The sequence below is a fragment of the Homalodisca vitripennis genome, chromosome 6, assembly GCF_021130785.1.
Source record: "Homalodisca vitripennis isolate AUS2020 chromosome 6, UT_GWSS_2.1, whole genome shotgun sequence".
In the NCBI taxonomy this organism is placed as follows: domain Eukaryota; kingdom Metazoa; phylum Arthropoda; class Insecta; order Hemiptera; family Cicadellidae; genus Homalodisca; species Homalodisca vitripennis.
The window spans coordinates 74,157,608-74,163,607 of NC_060212.1; the positions used below are offsets into that span (position 1 = coordinate 74,157,608).

The 6,000-nt window shown below is 33.4% G+C and overlaps 1 protein-coding gene across 2 annotated transcripts in view; it reads right to left on the reverse strand.

Moving 5' to 3' along the window:
* Positions 1-2,618, reverse strand: part of LOC124364464 (fl(2)d-associated complex component-like) — a 65,635-nt gene extending 63,017 nt beyond the window's left edge. The window contains exon 1 of one of the 2 annotated variants that reach the window (XM_046819973.1): positions 2,246-2,618. The gene's annotated coding sequence lies outside the window, so the exon portion shown is untranslated. The remainder of the gene's footprint in view (positions 1-2,245) is intronic. The other variant, XM_046819972.1, reaches the window with a different exon arrangement.
* Positions 2,619-6,000: the final 3,382 nt, after the last annotated feature.

Sequence of the window (6,000 nt, forward strand, 5' to 3'; positions counted from 1 at the left end):
CGGCTGAAGGTGGAAATCCACTACACTGACTCATCCTTGATATTGCTGCATTCTGGGCGTCACAGGAAACCCATTAACAATTGACAATCATTATAAGTTTGTAATTTTGTAATTAAAGAGTTTTTTTTTCGTTCCATAATGTTTGTTGTTATAAAAAACCCTACCTGTATGTAGATTACCTTGTAGGGGTAGGATACGATAAGCGGACCTGGTTTTTTATATCGAAATAGGCAAACAATATTACTTAATCATAACCATCGATATAATCAATCGATATTGAATAATTATTTTGAATTATTAACTTAAATAGTCTATATCAACAGCTGTAAACATTTTAAAATAATACACGTAGGGTAAGATTTCAATTTTACATAAGTAATTTTATTTATTAAAAATGGCAGTCAGTTTTAGAAAACTACACAACATTGCTTTGAAAGATGATAAGACATATACAGTATAAAATATATTGTTTTTGTGGCTTCAACATGTAGGACTCGTACCGAAAACCCCATTATGTGAAATTTGTGGGGAAGGGTTTGCGATAAGACAATTCCTGTTATAGGTAATTATCATATAAACGGCCGGAGCGGCAAAATACGAGTTTTACGTTATTAACTTATTGGAATCATCCTAAGGTTTGATGGGGTGGAAATGAGAAATAACGAAGTTCTAGAACATAAAAAATGGAACAACTGTTCACGCGCGTGGAGTAATATTTCCATGTTGTGTACATCGACGTCGAGCGTCACCTGACCTTTTGTGACCATGATTCAACCTCGTGATGACGTCATCGGATGGGTCGCCAATTTGCAAACATAAATGAAAAATAATACTGAAATGAGCAGAATTTTTATCAAAATGAACAATGTTTTTCTTAATTTCAAGCAACAAATTAATTACTTGTTATCGAAATGAGACGAGTGCCTCCGGCCATCAGCGCGGGCTTCGACACCCTACCCCACGCTGATGTCAATAAAAGAAAAACATCCCTCGAGATAGTACCTATCAGTAAAATATAAAATTCTAGAGGGGCTGATCAGAAATATAAATTGAAATGTAATGCAAAGGCAATTATGTAAAGTTTAAAAACTTATTAAATCATGAAAAACTCAAATATAAATATATAGATGGATATTAACAGAGAACATTTACCATTAGTGTGTTGGCGGATATAGCTGAGCAGCAGCAACAAAAAAGTGGATTTTTAAAAATTGCAACATTTAAAACTTCTTTTTTTACTACTTTTTCTAATTTTCCTATTGCAACGAAACAACAAAGTCTCCCGGTTTAAAAACAACACGCGACCGCACAACGAACAAATACACTCATTATTAAAAATTCCATGTTCAATTAAAAAGGAAATAATTTCGTTTAGGTTAAAACGTAAACTCTTTACGTGCCCTTCTAAACACTCCGACATACACAATTCACTAGGGTTGGTCGAACTAGTGGATGGTTGATTCATGATTGTAACGCACTCACTCAATCCAATCTACTGAACACGATATCTTGTGAAGCACTGACTCTTGCCCCGGAGAACTCAGATTAACAGATACGTTATCAGGCTGCTATCAGTCCCGGCCGCAGATAATATTCAAGTAAACAGATTATCCAGACACAGCACACAAACTGAACATTAAAACATTAGAAACTTAACCACTTATGAATATACCCCCTAAAATCATGTTATTTGTCATTTGCACCCCCTAGTACTATATATTTTTCGTTCAGGAGGGTGAGCAGAATACGTTGATAACGTCAAATTCGTGATTTGCCGCCCTGGCCTTTTATCTTATAGCTACCCTGTTTTATATTGATGAAATATTGTTCTACACTAATCTAGTAATCAGTAGCAGCAAAATGTCAAATAACGATTCATGTCTGGATGTGGTCAGTATAATCCCAAAGTACCGAAACAACTGTAACTGTGAGAAGAGTAAATAGAGCAACTACATTCTTCGGTATAAAAAACCGGTTCTGCTTATCATACCCTACCCCTACATACTCTAAAGTAATACTGTTGTTCTCGAACTTGTTGACCTGAACCTAATATAGCCCAACAAATTAGGAACAGTAGTTTGGGAGAAAGTTCAATAGGCTATACCTATCTAAAACTAAATCCAACAAAATCACATAACCAAAAAGGTTAATTATTAACTTATATCTAGTCTAAGCTTACATATTAAATTAGAACACAATTTTATTTTATTTTAAAAGAAGTATTTGCATAAAGTAGGGTACTTACCATGTTAAGCTTTAACAAGTTGCATCCACCAAGTCAATAACAAACTTCTGTTTGTTGCAGTGCAAGCAATAATCTATGAATAACCTAATCAATCACAATAGTATGGTTATTAAACAGACCCAACAACCTAGAATTCTACCATCTTGAATCAACGCTGTAAAAGGTACAAACAAAACCGAAATTGGATTTTTTTACAGAACTGTAACCAAATCAAATTATAAATCTAAAAAACTATTTATATTTCATTATTATAGATTATTTTATATTTCCTTCCTTCCACGCCCCTCAATTCATCTCTCAAATATTTCCATTTCTTTTTTTTAGTTTGAACTGTTTTTAGAGCTTTATATATGTATACTACCTTCTACCCGCGGCTTCACTCGCATTGAAGTTATGAAATAAGCATCGGAGATCATTACTGTACGCAGAAGGAGATTAAAGTCATATTCTCGAAGCATCATGTAATACGCATAAAAGTCCATACAGGAAACTTTTTTTATTTCGAATGGGCTGTTGCGTTGTTGGATTAATGAGCGGAATATTAAAATGATATCCTGATTCACCTTTACTGAAAACTAATGGGTACTTCAAAGCGTAATAAAATTTATGAGTACCAGTTACACGCTTTAGCGTATTATCATGTGCTCGTAACACGGGTCACCAGTCACAAAAACAGCAACTTCATTGACCATCAGCACATTATAACGCCTCTCGTGATTGCCGTAGAGTTCGATCAGCATGAATGACAAGCATGAATGAATGTAATTATCCTAAGGCCAGTTGTCTATTGTACTTTTAAAGATCTTCACCAAAACATTGTGACTTTGTAACATTCATTGGATTTTCAATACTGTTTCTCTTTCTACTCCTTCAATATACTGGCAACGGCGGTTTACTTCATTTGGTTTATCACCCATAAAATAAACCTGTAAAAATTCATGCTGATCATTATATTTTGGAAATAGTAATCCAATTTGATGATATATCTGCCCTTGTATAGTAAAGTTGGTGAAAACCCGGGCATTCTTATCACTTTATCAACTCCAAAAGATGTAATTTGAAAGCAAGAGTTATACTTTCTTATTTTGCTTAAGAATTGTTTTGACTTATCTGTAACACTTAACAATAAAGTTTTTAAAGGCTTTTCCTGTTCATCACGTAATGGAAGTGAAACTTTGCCAATGGAACAGCACATTCCAGCAGTTTCATCCTTCTGTTTGAAAGCATCGCAATACTGACATTTTTATTCATTGAGCCAATAACAATTAAAGGATGATGATAATATTCAATTGAAGTGTCATATTGAAACCCAGTACAATTAAATACAGACCAATCCTTACACATGCAATTTCGACGGCGCGTGGTCTGCATTTCTGCATTATGAAATCTTCTCGCCTGCGTTTGTTGTGGCGTTTCTATCGCTCTTCTAGCTGCATGCAGCACGCTTGTCTTTTAGAACGAACTTGTGCCTGTAGAGGCGTTTCGACTGCTCTCATAACACTTTGTCACTGTGCTTGCTGTTGTTTTCTCAACTCTGCGTGAACCGCAGATTCTTGATTCCGTGCGACTTTTACTGCACGAGCCAACGACGAATTTTTGGATAGACTAGATTTCCACTTCCGAGGCACTTTTAAAGAAGAACGGAGCAAGAATTGGAATAAGATCTAAAATAATGAAATGGCATCCAACCACAAAAATGACACTTTACCTAAAAAAATTCAAATAGTTTTACATTATGTAATAATGATAGAAGAAAATAACGTTAAATATAGAAAAATCCCAAACAGGTGAAATTATAATCAATTGAATGGATGGATTGGATTGGATTAGATGTTAGCGTGACCATCGATAAGTTATTGTGGGGGTATTACAGTACTCAGGGTTGGAACTTCATTACTGAAATGCTAGATGGCATTAAAATAGCTAGATTTTGAGATTTTTTTGACAATTCTTTTTATTTTTCGTAAAAAATAAATGTTGTTTATTAATACAAAGTATCCTATGTTATTTTACCTCCAAGAATATAAATGTACAAAGTTGCATGATGATTGGTTAAGTAGTTTTTACGCGAGAGCGTAACAAACAAACTTACATTCACATTTATAATATTAGGAGGGATGATTATATAACACACCATGAAACCACACGTAATTTATCTCCAAAATGTAATAATTGTATATTGACTGTATTTGTATATTGTATTCATACAATATTGGTTTATGTGTTTTAAATGTAATTAAGATAATAGTAGCCAATACAAGCCCCATCTTCTACAAAAACATTGTATTTATATATTACATGTATGTAATTTCATATCTTTACACGAGCTCCAATTCTTAAACCAATTTGTCAAAACATTGCTGCTTCATTTATATCATAACGTTAAAACATAAAGTCAAAAAGTTTACTTACTTACATTAAAACATAGAACCAATATTTAATACTTTCATTTTTTTTTTGTGACGCCTTTCGATATCAAGGACATCTTCTTCAGACACATCACAAAAGTAAATTTGATTTTAATAATAGTTAAACATATGTGATTTAATATTAATTTGTCCTGTGTGGCGTAGTGTGTAAATACAATTAAATTATTACTGGTATTATACTATAGTTTAAGTAATGTTGAATTTTGTATTGGTCCATCTTCTTGATTTAATAAATCTTCTGTGTTTGTTTGATTAATGTAATATGACGCCCATGCATTTAAATATCTTGGAGTGTTAACATGTTTTAGGTTTTTCTGTGATATAGTGTGTCCACTATTTATACAGTGGTGTGCGACGGCCGATTTTTCTATTCTGTTACGGGTTTTTTCTGTTCTAATACGGGTTACTTTTTGGTCTAAATATTTTAAAATATATTGCTGTAAACATGAACTGATTTCTTGCGTACCGCATCCAGCCTCCCCTTCCATCCACACAAAACAGTATCCTTGGTAAGCTTTAGCAGAATGAATTCCAAAGTTGTAGACAGAAAGCTGGCTCTTACAATATACAACTCTACTCGGAATTTTGGGCAGAGATAGTCTTCTCCAAATCAAAAGTGATAGTTTCAATATCATCTCTTGTCTTTGCCTGTTGTAAGTCATTTTTCAAGGCTTCCCGGCTCATTTCTTGTGTACACATGTGTTCATCTCTCTTTACCATCGATTGGGATTTCACATCCAGTTTCTTCTCACTATCAATTCTGGCTTTCAATGTGTTGCATTTGTTACATGTATCATTTTGATAGTTTTCGCCGTTAAAATTAGTATAAAACACATTTTTATACTTAGAGTAACTTACAGGTTTTGAAGATTCTACTTTATACAGTTCATACATAAGCTGAAGAGTCATATGCTGTGGAAGATATTCTCAGTCTGTTTACTGTCTGCAATAGTGTGACTTATATTTAGGTATCTTCATAATATGATTTATAATTTCAGCAACATGATCGTCCCCTATTTTGTTTCAACCTCCTTTCACTCCTCTTTTGTCTAGTATAGATCCTGACCTAATTCTGTTTAGCGCATTGGCAATTATTCTTTTTCATGAAATTCCAAAAGTTTGAACGAAATTTCCCGGCATACTTGTATTTTGAAAATTTTATAGATCCTAGAAAATTGTTTTTTCTGATTATCATTGTTAGTGTAATGCATTCTGACCTTTTCTTCATTTATTAGCATTTCAATGAATGTGTGTATCATGGTATCCAAGACTCCAAAATTGCTTAAATTGGGACTCTCTAACTTCAATACTTACTTTCTCATGACA